The sequence below is a fragment of the Bombina bombina genome, chromosome 2 (assembly GCF_027579735.1).
Source record: "Bombina bombina isolate aBomBom1 chromosome 2, aBomBom1.pri, whole genome shotgun sequence".
Taxonomy (NCBI): domain Eukaryota; kingdom Metazoa; phylum Chordata; class Amphibia; order Anura; family Bombinatoridae; genus Bombina; species Bombina bombina.
The window spans coordinates 32,726,826-32,743,985 of NC_069500.1; the positions used below are offsets into that span (position 1 = coordinate 32,726,826).

At 35.2% G+C, this 17,160-nt stretch overlaps 1 protein-coding gene across 1 annotated transcript in view; it reads left to right on the forward strand.

Moving 5' to 3' along the window:
• The first annotated feature begins 620 nt into the window (after positions 1 to 620).
• Positions 621 to 17,160, forward strand: part of LOC128648384 (von Willebrand factor A domain-containing protein 5A) — a 314,477-nt gene continuing 297,937 nt past the window's right edge. The window contains exon 1 of the mRNA XM_053700991.1: positions 621 to 765. The gene's annotated coding sequence lies outside the window, so the exon portion shown is untranslated. The remainder of the gene's footprint in view (positions 766 to 17,160) is intronic.

The following is a 17,160-nucleotide window of genomic DNA, read 5'->3' on the forward strand; positions in this document are numbered from 1 at the left end:
AAAGACACACTACATACATTACACACACAAAGACACACTACATACATTACACACATATACATTACATACACAAATACACACTATATACATTACACACATATCCATTACACACACAAAGACACACTACATAAATTACATACACAAAGACAAACTACATACATTACACACACAAAGACACACTACATACATTACACACATATACATTACATACACAAATACACACTATATACATTACACACATATCCATTACACACACAAAGACACACTACATAAATTACATACACAAAGACACACTACATACATTACACACACAAAGACACACTACATACATTACACACATATACATTACATACACAAATACACACTATATACATTACACACATATCCATTACACACACAAAGACACACTACATAAATTACATACACAAAGACACACTACATACATTACACACACAAAGACACACTACATAAATTACACACATATACATTACACACGGCATATAACACATGTACGGATGCCGTTAGTGTACAGGTTTACACTAATTATTCTACGTACAATTATAATCGCAGCTGCCTGCAAGTAGGTGGCCCCGGGTGTTTCCCAGCACAGCACACACCCATCCCATAGCACAGTGCGGGTCCTATCACTTTACTTACCGCAGGCCGTGCCTGACACACCCAGCTCACTGTCTCTCTTAGCTTCTGAACTTCCCGAGGTAAAATCCTGTGAGAAACCGATAGTGAAGGCCGCCTGAAGCCCAGAAGGTAGGGAACTCTTGCACTGACCGGGATTAGCTATGTGATATTAATAATAACGGTCAGTAATACTAAGTATGTGATAGTATTACTGACCGTTATTATTAATAAGTATGTGCTAGTATTACTGACCGTTATTATTAATAAGTATGTGCTAGTATTACTGACCGTTATTATTAATAAGTATGTGCTAGTATTACTGACCGTTATTATTAATAAGTATGTGATATTATTATTAATAAGTATGTGATAGTATTACTGACCGTTATTATTAATAAGTATGTGATATTATTATTAATAAGTATGTGATAGTATTACTGACCGTTATTATTAATAAGTATGTGATAGTATTACTGACCGTTATTATTAATAAGTATGTGATATTATTATTAATAAGTATGTGATAGTATTACTGACCGTTATTATTAATAAGTATGTGATAGTATTACTGACCGTTATTATTAATAAGTATGTGATATTATTATTAATAAGTATGTGATAGTATTATTAATAATAACCGTCAGTAATACTATCACATACTTATTAATAATAATATCACATACCTATTAATAATAACGGTCAGTAATACTATCACATACTTATTAATAATAATATCACATACTTATTAATAATAACGGTCAGTAATACTATCACATACTTATTAATAATAATATCACATACTTATTAATAATAACGGTCAGTAATACTAGCACATACTTATTAATAATAATATCACATACTTATTAATAATAACGGTCAGTAATACTATCACATACTTATTAATAATAACGGTCAGTAATACTATCACATACTTATTAATAATAATATCACATACTTATTAATAATAACGGTCAGTAATACTATCACATACTTATTAATAATAATATCACATACTTATTAATAATAACGGTCAGTAATACTATCACATACTTATTAATAATAACGGTCAGTAATACTATCACATACTTATTAATAATAATATCACATACTTATTAATAATAACGGTCAGTAATACTATCACATACTTATTAATACTATCACATACTTATTAATAATAACCGTCAGTAATACTATCACATACTTATTAATAATAATATCACATACTTATTAATAATAACGGTCAGTAATACTATCACATACTTATTAATAATAACGGTCAGTAATACTATCACATACTTATTAATAATAATATCACATACTTATTAATAATAACGGTCAGTAATACTATCACATACTTATTAATACTATCACATACTTATTAATAATAACGGTCAGTAATACTATCACATACTTATTAATAATAATATCACATACTTATTAATAATAACGGTCAGTAATACTATCACATACTTATTAATAATAACCGTCAGTAATACTATCACATACTTATTAATAATAACCATCAGTAAGTATGTGATAGTATTACTGACGGTTATTATTAATAAGTATGTGATAGTATTACTGACCGTTATTATTAATAAGTATGTGATATTATTATTAATAAGTATGTGATAGTATTACTGACGGTTATTATTAATAAGTATGTGATAGTATTACTGACGGTTATTATTAATAAGTATGTGATATTATTATTAATAAGTATGTGATAGTATTACTGACGGTTATTATTAATAAGTATGTGATAGTATTAATAAGTATGTGATAGTATTACTGACCGTTATTATTAATAAGTATGTGATATTATTATTAATAAGTATGTGATAGTATTACTGACCGTTATTATTAATAAGTATGTGATAGTATTACTGACGGTTATTATTAATAAGTATGTGATATTATTATTAATAAGTATGTGATAGTATTACTGACCGTTATTATTAATAAGTATGTGATATTATTATTAATAAGTATGTGATAGTATTACTGACCGTTATTATTAATAAGTATGTGATAGTATTACTGACGGTTATTATTAATAAGTATGTGATAGTATTAATAAGTATGTGATAGTATTACTGACGGTTATTATTAATAAGTATGTGATATTATTATTAATAAGTATGTGATAGTATTACTGACGGTTATTATTAATAAGTATGTGATAGTATTAATAAGTATGTGATAGTATTACTGACCGTTATTATTAATAAGTATGTGATATTATTATTAATAAGTATGTGATAGTATTACTGACCGTTATTATTAATAAATATGTGATAGTATTAATAAGTATGTGATAGTATTACTGACCGTTATTATTAATAAGTATGTGATATTATTATTAATAAGTATGTGATAGTATTACTGACCGTTATTATTAATAAGTATGTGATATTATTATTAATAAGTATGTGATAGTATTACTGACCGTTATTATTAATAAGTATGTGATAGTATTAATAAGTATGTGATAGTATTACTGACCGTTATTATTAATAAGTATGTGATATTATTATTAATAAGTATGTGATAGTATTTCTGACCGTTATTATTAATAAGTATGTGATAGTATTACTGACCGTTATTATTAATAAGTATGTGATATTATTATTAATAAGTATGTGATAGTACGACAAGGAAGTTGGTTTCTTATTCAAGCTGTTTCTTATTCATGAAATTCTGTTTCTTATTCATGGAAGTTGGTTTCTTATTCATTTTTTTTTGTCAGACTGCTTTAAAAATTGACTTTAAAATAAAAACTATAGGTTTTATTTATATAATATGATTCATATAATGTAGTTACACAGAGGTGGAATCCCTTTATACAACAATTGAATATACAAACTTGAACAAAGGGCATACGTTGGCACCAATACAAATATTACTATTATGAATAAGTAACAGATGCCAACCCTGGCATAGGTGACATAATTCTCATTTTTGAATAAGTAACAGATATTTTCAAAGGGTTAATAATCATTGGGCCACTGATTTCACTATGAATATATACAGGGTAGATCCCCCTCCATGACACGCAATTGCTTTTAGCCTGGTCCAATGCTGTTTTTGGCACAGAAATTGATGCCAACCCTGGCATAAGTGCTCTAATTCTCATTTTTGAATAAGTAAGATATTTTCAAAGGGTTAATAACCATTGGGACACTGATTTCACTATGAATATATACAGGGTAGATCCCCCTCCATGCCATGCAATTGTGTTTAGCCTGGCCCAATGGTGTTTTGGGCACAGAAATTGTTGCCAACACTGGCATAGGTGACATAATTCTCATTTTTGAATAAGTAACAGATATTTTCAAAGGGTTAATAACCATTGGGCCACTGATTTCACTATGAATATATACAGGGTAGATCCCCCTCCATGACATGCAATTGGTTTTTAGCCTGGCCCAATTGTGTTTTGGGCACAGAAATTGTTGCCAACACTGGCATAGGTGACATTATTCTCATTTTTGAATAAGTAACAGATATTTTCAAAGGGTTAATAACCATTGGGCCACTGATTTCACTATGAATATATACAGGGTAGATCCCCCTCCATGACATGCAATTGTTTTTTGCCTGGCCCAATGGTGTTTTGGGCAGAGAAATTGTTGCCAACACTGGCATAGGTGACATAATTCTCATTTTTTAATAAGTAACATATTTTCAAAGGGTTAATAACCATTGGGCCACTGATTTCACTATGAATAAATACCCTGTATATATTCATAGTGAAATCAGTGGCCCAATGGTTATTCACCCTTTGAAAAAATATGTTACTTATTTAAAAATGGTAATTAAAGCACCAATGCCAGTGTTGACATCAATTTATGTGCCCAAAACACCATTGGGCTAGGCTAAAAATAATTGCATGTCACGAAGGGAGATCTATCCTGTATATATTTATGATGAAATCAGTGGCCCAATGGTTATTAACCCTTTAAAAATATATGTTACTTATTCAAAAAGAGAATTAGAGCACCTATGCCGTAGGTTGGCATCAATTTCTGTGCCAAAACTCCATTGGGCCAGGATAAAAACAATTGCATGGCATGGAGGGGGATCTACCCTGTATATATTCATACTGAAATCAGTGGCCCAATGGTTATTAACCCTTTGCAAATATCTGTTACTTATTCAAAAATGAGAATTATGTCACCTATGCCAGTGTTGGGCATCAATTTCTGTGCCCAAAACACCATTGGGCCAGGCTAAACACAATTGCATGGCATGGAGGGGGATCTACCCTGTATATATTCATAGTGAAATCAGTGGCCCAATGGTTATTAACCCTTCGAGAATATCTGTTACTTATTGAAAAATGAGAATTAGAGCACCTATGCCAGTGTTGGCATCAATTTCTATGCCCAAAACACAATTGGGCCAGGCTAAAAACAAATGCATGGCATGGAGGGGGGATCTACCCTGTATATATTCATAGAGAAATTAGTGGCCCAATGGTTATTAACCCTTTGAAAATATCGGTTACTTATTCAAAAATGAGAATTATGCCACCTATGCCAGTGTTGGCAACAGTTTCTGTGCCCAAAACACCGTTGGGCCAGGCTAAAACAAATTGCATGGCATGGAGGGGGATCTACCCTGTATATATTCATAGTGAAATCAGTGTCCCAATGGATATTAACCCTTTGAAAATATCTGTTACTTATTCAAAAATGAGAATTATGTCACCTATGCCAGGGTTGGCATCAATGTATGTGCCAAAAACACCATTGGGCCAGGCTAAAAACAATTGCATGGCATGGAGGGGGATCTACCCTGTATATATTCATAGTGAAATCAGTGGCCCAATGGTTATTAACCCTTTGAAAATATCTGTTATTCAAAAATGAGAATTAGAGCACTTATGCCAGGGTTGGCATCAATTTCTGTGCCAAAAACAGCATTGGACCAGGCTAAAAGCAATTGCATGTCATGGAGGGGGATCTACCCTGTATATATTCATAGTGAAATCAGTGGCCCAATGGTTATTAACCCTTTGAAAATATCTGTTACTTATTCATAATAGTAATATTTGTATTGGTGCCAGCGTACGCCCTTTTTTCAAGTTTGTATATTCAATTGTTGTATAAAGGGATTCCACCTCTGTGTAACTACATTATATGAATCATATTATATAAATAAAACCTATAGTTTTTATTTTAAAGTCAATTTTTAAAGCAGTCTGACAAAGAAAATGAATAAGAAACCAACTTCCATGAATAAGAAACAGAATTTCACGAATAAGAAACAGCTTGAATAAGAAACCAACTTCCTTGTCGTTGTGATAGTATTACTGACCGTTATTATTAATAAGTATGTGATAGTATTACTGACCGTGATTAGCTATTAGCTATGTGATAGTATTACTGACTGTGATTAGCTATGTGATAGTATTACTGACAGTGATTAGCTGTGAGTATGCGATAGTATTACTGACAGTGATTAGCTGTGAGTATGCGATAGTATTACTGACAGTGATTAGCTGTGTGAGTATGTGATAGTATTACTGACAGTGATTAGCTGTGTGAGTATGTGATGGTGACTGAGTAGTTAAAATAGTGCGCAGAAAACTCAATCATTAATGGAGGGCGTGACACACATAACAACGTACTGCTCGGGTATTACTGACAGTGATTAGCTGTGAGTATGTTATAGTATTACTGACAGTGATTAGCTGTGAGTATGTGATAGTATTACTGACAGTGATTAGCTGTGAGTATGTGATAGTATTACTGACAGTGATTAGCTGTGAGTATGTGATAGTATTACTGACAGTGATTAGCTGTGAGTATGTGATAGTATTACTGACAGTGATTAGCTGTGAGTATGTGATAGTATTACTGACAGTGATTAGCTGTGAGTATGTGATAGTATTACTGACAGTGATTAGCTGTGAGTATGTGATAGTATTACTGACAGTGATTAGCTGTGAGTATGTGATAGTATTACTGACAGTGATTAGCTGTGTGAGTATGTGATAGTATTACTGACAGTGATTAGCTGTGTGAGTATGTGATAGTATTACTGACAGTGATTAGCTGTGTGAGTATGTGATAGTATTACTGACAGTGATTAGCTGTGTGAGTATGTGATAGTATTACTGACAGTGATTAGCTGTGTGAGTATGTGATAGTATTACTGACAGTGATTAGCTGTGTGAGTATGTGATGGTGACTGAGTAGTTAAAATAGTGCGCAGAAAACTCAATCATTAATGGAGGGCGTGACACACATAACAACGTACTGCTCAGGTATTACTGACCATGATGGGAGTAGTAATGACGGAGTGTGTGACTGGGAGTATGGGAGGTATTACTGACTGTGGTGGGAGTAGTAATTTGAGGGTGAGTAGCACAAATAGTGTGCAGAACACGGTCACCTAACTCAACATAAAGCTCAGGTATTACTGGAGGCTGCAGGTTATCAGGAGTGAGAGGACTCAGTCGTTAGGGATAGTCACAATAATCTGGGGAGAAACTATAGCAAGATACAGACTGGGCTTTTTACTGGTGTAATGAAATGTAAGAATGATAACGCTGTATTTACTAAAGTGAGAAGCTTCTCTCCAGTGAGAAATCTCTGCAGTTTTTTCAGGTCTTATGTAGTTGTATGAACTGTAAGCAACATTGTTGTATAGTTCAGTTGTTGTATACAGTGAGTTGCTTTTATAAAAAATTTGCAGATAAATATTAAATGGACGGTAAATACCTTGAGATTTTTTTAGTTATGCATAATAAAACAACTTTTTTTTACTTTCATTATTTATTTTCCCACTTTTCATGTTGCAAATTGTGGATTTTCTTATTCTCAGAACATGAAATGCATCCTGCTGACATTTCAAGGCTACCCTTGCTACATTTCTTTCACTACATTGATTTAACAGATAACTGCAAAACAATGGATTTTATACTAAAATATTGACTGTGGCTAGTCTTATTGTCTGCAGACAGAAGCCCTGATTGGCGCCAACAAATACATGTTTTGTGGAGTTTAGCTATAGAAAAACTATTTCAGAATCAAGGTGTTAATTTGTTTAAAATGTTTAGACACGGCTGATGTGTTGATCTTAACAATACAACATAATTTACTTTGTAATTTTAGTGTAGATCTCACTGAACCCAGGGATAGGCAAGGTGTCCGTACAAGGACACTGGTGTTTCCGTGACTAGCCCTTGCAGTGTCCACCACAAACTTAGTACAGGTGGCCCTCGTTTTACAACGGTTCAATTTACACCGTTTCAGAATAACAACCTTTTTTTCCAGTCATGTGACTGCTATTGAAAAGCATTGAGAAGCAGTGCATTTATTAAAATAGCCAGTAGGTGGAGCTGTCAGCTTGTGTTGCAGCCAAGCAAGCTGAAATTAATCAGTTTAACCAGACCTGAGCTATCGAGCAGATTTCAAAGGAACAAGATCTTCCTGTCTATAAATCAGTCCAGATTGCAATGCATACAAACTGTTTGCAGAAAAATGCAAGTGATGTCTGTGTTGTGTGATTATTTTATTAGGTTTATAATGCTGTTTAGCATTTAAAGTCTTCATTTCAAAGCTTTAAAATAATGTATTAGGTGTTACTTATGACAATTTTGAGAGGGGCCTGGAACCTATCTCCCTCACTTCCCATTGACTTACATTATAAACTGGGTTTCAATTTACAACGGTTTCGATTTACAACCATTCCTTCTGGAACCTAAGCCCGGCGTAAACTGAGGGCTACCTGTATATCTTTTCTTTCTGATTAAATAATAGGAATAAAAAAAAATATGTAGTGTGAATAAAGTTAGTGGCTTGTCAAGAGACTGCTAGCGATATTGGGTACTAAGTTATGGAATAAATAAAGCCTGAGTGAAATACTGGATGTGTATCTGCATCTGTGTAACACCCAGCTCTATACAAAGACACAGTAGTGACACTGGTACATGGGTATAGCCAGAGGAGGGCTGTTTATAGAATCAGTGGTATCCGCATCAGTATAATAACACCCAGCGCTATATAATGACACAGTAGTGACACTGGCACATGTGTATAGCCAGAGGAGGACTGGTTATAGGGTCAGTTGAATCTGCATCAGTATAATAACACCCAGCGCTATATAATGACACAGTAGTGACACTGGCACATGCGTATAGCCAGAGGAGGGCTGGTTATAGAATCAGTGGTATCTGCATCAGTATAATAACACCCAGCGCTATATAATGACACAATAGTGACACTGGCACATGGGTATAGCCAGAGGAGGGCTGGTTATAGAATCATTGGTATCTGCATCAGTATAATAACACCCAGCGCTATATAATGACACAATAGTGACACTGGCACATGCGTATAGCCAGAGGAGGGCTGGTTATAGAATCAGTGTTATCTGCATCAGTATAATAACACCCAGCACTATATAATGACACAGTAGTGACACTGGCACATATAGCCAGAGGAGGGCTGGTTATAGGATCAGTGGTATCTGCATCAGTATAATAACACCCAGCACTATATAATGACACAGTAGTAAGACTGGCTCATGGGTATAGCCAGAGGAGGGCTGGTTATAGGATCAGTGGTATCTGCATTAGTATAATAACACACAGCGCTATATAATGACACAGTAGTGATACTGGCTCATGGGTATAGCCAGAGAAGGTCTGGTTATAGGGTCAGTGGTATCTGCATCAGTATAATAACACCCAGCGCTATATAATGACACAGTAGTAAGACTGGCTCATGGGTATAGCCAGAGGAGGGCTGGTTATAGAATCAGTGGTATCTGCATCAGTATAATAACACCCATCGCTATATCATGACACAGTAGTGACACTGGCACATGGGTATAGTCAGGGGAGGGCTGGTTATAGAATCAGTGGTATCTGCATCAGTATAATAACACCCAGCACTATATAATGACACAGTAGTGACACTGGCACATGGGTATAGTCAGGGGAGGGCTGGTTATAGGATCAGTGGTATCTGCATCAGTATAATAACACCCATCGCTATATCATGACACAGTAGTGACACTGGCACATGGGTATAGTCAGGGGAGGGCTGGTTATAGGATCAGTGGTATCTGCATCAGTATAATAACACCCAGCACTATATAATGACACAGTAGTGACACTGGCTCATGGGTATAGCCAGAGGAGGGCTGGTTATAGGATCAGTGGTATCTGCATCAGTATAATAACACCCAGCACTATATAATGACACAGTAGTGACACTGGCTCATGGGTATAGCCAGAGGAGGGCTGGTTATAGGGTCAGTGGTATCTGCATCAGTATAATAACACCCAGCGCTATATAATGACACAGTAGTGACACTCACACATGGGTATAGTCAGGAGGGCTGGTTATAGGATCAGTGGTATCTGCATCAGTATAATAACACCCAGCGCTATATAATGACACAGTAGTGACACTCACACATGGGTATAGTCAGGAGGGCTGGTTATAGGATCAGTGGTATCTGCATCAGTATAACAACACCCAGCACTATATAATGACACAGTAGTGACACTGGCTCATGGGTATAGCCAGAGGAGGGCTGGTTATAGGATCAGTGGTATCTGCATCAGTATAATAACACCAAGCACTATATAATGACACAGTAGTGACACTGGCACATGCGTATAGCCAGAGGAGGGCTGGTTATAGGGTCAGTGGTATCTGCATCAGTATAATAACACCCAGCACTATATAATGACACAGTAGTGACACTGGCACATGCGTATAGCCAGAGGAGAGCTGGTTATAGGATCAGTGGTATCTGCATCAGTATAATAACACCCAGCACTATATAATGACACAGTAGTGACACTGGCACATGCGTATAGCCAGAGGAGGGCTGGTTATAGGATCAGTGGTATCTGCATCAGTATAACAACACCCAGCACTATATAATGACACAGTAGTGACACTGGCTCATGGGTATAGCCAGAGGAGGGCTGGTTATAGGATCAGTGGTATCTGCATCAGTATAATAACACCCAGAGCTATATAATGACACAGTAGTGACACTGGCTCATGGGTATAGCCAGAGGAGGGCTGGTTATAGGATCAGTGGTATCTGCATCAGTATAATAACACCCAGCACTATATAATGACACAGTAGTGACACTGGCACATGGGTATAGCCAGAGGAGGGCTGGTTATAGGATCAGTGGTATCTGCATCAGTATAATAACACCCAGCATTATATAATGACACAGTAGTGACACTGGCACATGCGTATAACCAGAGGAGGGCTGGTTATAGGATCAGTGGTATCTGCATCAGTATAATAACACCCAGAGCTATATAATGACACAGTAGTGACACTGACACATGCGTATAGCCAGAGGAGGGCTGGTTATAGGATCAGTGGTATCTGCATCAGTATAACAACACCCAGCACTATAAAATAATGTTTTTAATTTCAAATGTACCTTGGTGTCCTTCACTAAGGTCTGTACTTTGGAAAATGTCCACCACAGCCTTTGTGCCTATCCCTGCTGAACCAATGATTAGGTTTCCCCAGCCACTGGACACTTCTTTAAAGGGTGTGAGTTGTGGGCGTGGTGTGGGTGTTTGCACAATTAAATAATATTGTTAAAGTGATAGTAAACTGCAAAAAAATCATCATTACATTTGAAATATTGCAGTTAAACTGCATAGTGATTAAAATAAAAGCACTTTAAACATTAAACTGAATCACTGTGCAAACAGATTTGTATTTACTGAAATGCATAAAATACATTGTAGATTTATTTCTTATGATGTATTGTTTGGGGGTTCTTTCATATTAAAGGGATATAAATCCCAAAAGTTTCCGTTCGGGATTCAGATAGAACATACAAGTTTAAGCAACTCTCAAATGTACTTCTATTATCAAATTTTCTTTCAGGAGTGTGCACGTGTCTGCAATATTATATGGTAGCAGTTTTGCAACAATGTTATACATTAGCAAGAGCACTAGATGGCAGCAGTTTTATAATAATGTTATACATTAGCAAGAGCACTAGATGGCAGCAGTTTTATAATAATGTTATACATTAACAAGAACACTAGATGGCAGCAGTTTTATAATAATGTTATACATTAACAAGAACACTAGATGGCAGCAGTTTTATAATAATGTTATACATTAACAAGAACACTAGATGGCAGCAGTTTAATAATGTTATACATTAACAAGAACACTAGATGGCAGCAGTTTTATAATAATGTTATACATTAACAAGAACACTAGATGGCAGCAGTTTTATAATAATGTTATACATTAACAAGAACACTAGATGGCAGCAGTTTTATAATAATGTTATACATTAACAAGAACACTAGATGGCAGCAGTTTTATAATAATGTTATACATTAACAAGAACACTAGATGGCAGCAGTTTTATAATGTTATACATTAACAAGAACACTAGATGGCAGCAGTTTTATAATAATGTTATACATTAACAAGAACACTAGATGGCAGCAGTTTTATAATAATGTTATACATTAACAAGAACACTAGATGGCAGCAGTTTTATAATAATGTTATACATTAGCAAGAGCACTAGATGGCAGCAGTTTTATAATAATGTTATATATTAGCAAGAGCACTAGATGGCAGCAGTTTTATAATAATGTTATACATTAGCAAGAGCACTAGATGGCAGCAGTTTTATAATAAAAGAAAAGAAGGCGCCACAATAGTGCAAAATCAGTGATGCAGTTAAAATCACGCACAAGACAAATGCAGACTTACTATGTGTAAAGCACTTGAGAAGTGCCACAGGTGCAGTCTGGATTCTTTTTAGCTATCCAGCAAGCTATCCTCTCGTGAATACGGCAAAGCTTGTAACGCTGATCCTGATTTGAAATCGCTTCCAGTAGGTGTTTAACAGTATTGCACTGAAGCCGAAACTTGTTACAACAGCTACTCATCAAGAGTATTGAAATAAATATAAGTTTGTGATGACCAGGTAGTAAAATCAACTACAGTTTATTGAATAAACAAGTAACACAACGCGTTTCCCAGTACACAGACCGTTTCATCAGGTCATCATACACCTGATGAAACGGTCTGTGTACCGGGAAACGCGTTTTGTTACTTGTTTATTCAATAAACTGTAGTTGATTTTACTACCTGGTCATCACGAACTTATATTTATTTCAATACTCTTGCTGAGTAGCTGTTGTAACAAGCTTCAGTGCAATAGTGTTAAACACCTGCTGGAAGCGATTTCAAATCAGGATCAGCGTTACAAGCTTTGCCGTATTCACAAGAGGATAGCTTGCTGTATAGCTAAAAAGAATCCAGACTGCACCTGTGGCACTTCTCAAGTGCTTTACACATAGTAAGTCTGCATTTGTCTTGTGCGTGATTTTAACTGCATCACTGATTTTGCACTATTGTGGCGCCTTCTTTTCTTCAATATCTCCAGATTATCGCTGACTTGTCTAACAGCTTTGGAAGAAGATACAGCAGCCGCATTTTTCACATCAATTGGATACTCATACAGAGACTCACTGTAATATCGCAACAGTTCTTATAGAACTACACATCACCATTGCCCACTCACGTTTGGGGTTTGGTTTGTTTCTATTTGTTGTATTATTGATTTTTATAGGATAAGTGTATAATCCTTTCACTTCTAGGTAGGGGGAAACCCCAACATACATTATTTTTGTATTATTTAGATGTATGTCAATATGTTTTGATGATAATTGGCTAAGTGTGACAATCAATCACTTTTAGGCAGTAGGTTACCCCAACACTAGAGACACATAGGGGTGTACCGTAGTTTCATTTATATATTTTTTTTCTCCACATAGTTACAGTATTCAACTGTACTGCTTGATATCACTTTGTTATCCTTATTGACACTGTAATAGGTATCGTTTGTTTGTTCTAGACTAGGCGCCTTTAACTTTACACCACTACAATCCAGTTTTATAATAATGTTATACATTACCAAGAGCGCTAGATGACAGCAGTTTTATAACAATGTTATACATTAGCAAGAGCACTAGATGGCAGCAGTTTTATAATAATGTTATACATTAGCAAGAGCACTAGATGGCAGCAGTTTTATAATAATGTTATACATTAGCAAGAGCATTAGATGGCAGCAGTTTTATAATAATGTTATACATTAGCAAGAGCACTATATGGCAGTAGTTTTATAACTGTTATACATTAGCAAGAGCACTAGATGGCAGCAGTTTAATAATGTTATACATTAGCAAGAGCACTAGATGGCAGCAGTTTTATAATAATGTTATACAGTAGCAAGAGCACTAGATGGCAGCAGTTTTATAATAATGTTATACAGTAGCAAGAGCACTAGATGGCAGCAGTTTTATAATAATGTTATACATTAGCAAGAGCACTAGATGGCAGCAGTTTTATAATAATGTTATACAGTAGCAAGAGCACTAGATTGCAGCAGTTTTATAATGTTATACATTAGCAGGAGCACTAGATGGCAGCAGTTTTATAATAATGTTATACATTAGCAAGAGCACTAGATGGCAGCAGTTTTATAATAATGTTATACATTAGCAAGAGCACTAGATGGCAGAAGTTTTATAATAATGTTATACATTAGCAAGAGCACTAGATGGCAGCACTATTTCCTGTCATATAGCGCTTCTGGCATGTGCATACTACCCACCTAGGTATCTCTTCAACAAAGAATAACATGAGAACAAAGCAAATTTGGTAATAGAAGTAAACCTGAATTTTTTTAAAAAAAATTGTATTCTCTATCTGAATAATAATAAAAAAAATTGTTTCATGTCCCTTTTAACCCCTTAGTGAGACAGATGTATAGGGTTCTGCGGCCATCGCTGAACCCTCATAGGGATATGAAACCCAAAATGTTTTGTTCATGATTCGATTAAAACATGCAATTTTAAACAACTTTCTTATTTACTTCAATCATTTAGTGTTTTTTTTGTTCTCTTGGTATCTCTAGTTAAAAAGCAGGGACGTAAGCTTAGGGGCCGGCCCATGTCAGGAGCACTATATGGCAGCAGTTTTGCAAGAGCACTAGATGGCAGCACTATTTCCTGCTAAGTACTGATCCAGATGCCTACCTAGGTGTCTCTTCAACCAAGAATATCATGTTTACGAAGCAAATTTGATAATACAAGTAAATTGGAAACTATTTTAAAATGTCTGAATCACAAAATAACTTTTTTAGGGTTTCATATCCTTTTTAAAGAGATGGTAAAATAATAAATCATATAAATAAATAAAACTCTGCAATATACTTGTATTATTTAATTTGTCCCCTTTTCCTGTAATTGCATTCTGAAATTGTGAGCATTTTGGTTCCTGATATAAATGGAAGTGCAGAACACACTTGTATTCCACACAGCCATTGGTTGCACACTCTAGTGACCTATTTATAACTTTCCCTAATTGGCCACAGCAGAGAAGGTAACCTAAATTACAAAATGGCCGTTCCCATTATAGAAACTAAAACGTTACTTATTTTGTTAATATTTAAACAACTAATGAAACTTTAAAAATACATCTACATGTTGTTATTCTCAGACTAATATTTTCTTTGAATGTATAATTCTATCTCACACACGCTTATTTAGTGTCTTATATCCCTTTAAGGACTTACAGGGTTTTGTGGTGCTGCTTTTGCTGGATGAGACTGTACTATTTCTGCATGCCTCAGCATTGGAACAGATTAGTGATCTGAAGATAACCTAAAGAAAGTGATTGCTGAGAAGGTGTGTCCCATGCCGATAACTGGGGCACGTCCATTACATCCAATACATGCTGAGATCTGCCTATAGCTTATGCTGTTGATGGATGGCTGCATGTGGGGTTATCCAGCAACAGTGCACTAACAGTTAAATATGACTCTTCGCCCATTGAGCTATGCCTCAGGAATGAGACAGTCCAGTGATGCCCAGTAAAGTGCCTCCATAGTCATGTGATCACTGTGATAGCCAGTCGCAGTCATAATGGCAAGCCATCGTTTGTAAACAATAACTTGTCTTGACCCCTCCCCTTCTCTCCATTTAAACACCTATTTAATGCCAATAGTATAAAATATATATATATATATATATATATATATATATATATATATATATATATATATATATATATATATATATAAAAAATTAATCATTATTATTTTTTAATTAGGGCTGGGTGATATGGGCAAAAAAAAATGTGGGGTTTTATTTTTATTATTTTTTTTAAGAATAAAAAACAAACTATTTCTTATATATTAATATAACACCTTAATTTTTCAATAAAAAAATTATTTGACTACAGAATCTTAATGTACATGTTTCTCAGTGTCCAATACACTCTGGGAGAATAAAAATGCAAACGAAATATGTGTGTGTGTATGATATATATATATATATATATATTTATTTTATTTTCTTCTTTTTTTTTTTGTTTGAGCCCATACAAATCAATGCAGTACAGCCACATCTGAGGATTTTTTTTTTTGTAAATATGTGATTAATCGTACACCCCTCCACACATACAGGTTGAGTGCTTCTCTCTTTTTATTTATGCAAATTATGACACTTAGGGAAGTCTAAGTGTTATGCAGGAATCCAGATGTGGACCCGAAACGTACGTCTGGGGCTTTGCTGTTTCTCTCGTTCAGATAGGGATTGCCTGGTATTTCGGGGCTGGACTGTACTCAGTACAGTGTACTGTGAAGTCAGGATCAGACTGATATCCTTCAGGAAAGTTCTTCTCTGTGAAAGGCACATGTTGAGCAAAAAGAGGCTGCTTCTTGGGTGGGAACTAGCCATAGAACAAGCTATTATGCTATTGTTCGTTCCTAGGTTGCAGGCACTCTCCGTTTAAATTTTCAAACGGAGAGTGCCTGCTTCTTTCTGGGATTATTTGTAACTTTTGCTGTGCACCCGGACCTTGTTTGAGAGTGCTATACCACTGACTTTTGTGAGATATATATATATATATATATATATATATATATATATATTTGATTTTTTTTTCACAAACTTTGGGTTTCTCACTGAAATTATTTACACACAACTATTGCAGTCATAAGATAGATTGTTGTAAAAGGTTCTGTGGGGTCCCTTTTGTTCAGAAATAGCAGACATGCATGGCTTTGCAATTTAATTTTTAGCAATTAAAAGGCCGCTTATTGCAACTGTGCACCACACTTCTGAAATTCCCAGCGTTCCATGCTGTCCTAACAGTGCTGGGCTTTAACACCGTTGGGACGGCATGGAACATCTTACCCTTTTTTGTGTCCTGCAGCGCCCTCCTTTTAGGCAATGGCAAATTGGTCTGGGCGGCGTCCCCCATGATCCAATCCCAGCCTTGAAATCCTGTGATCGCACTTTTCTTTTTAATGACACGAGTCCACGGATCATCTTAAAGGACCAGTCAACACAGTAGATTTGCATAATAAACAAATAACAAGACATATGCAATAGCACTTAGTCTGAACTTGAAAGGAGTAGTAGATTTTTTTTTTTTCAGACAATTTTAAGTTATGTCTATTTCCACTCCTCCTTA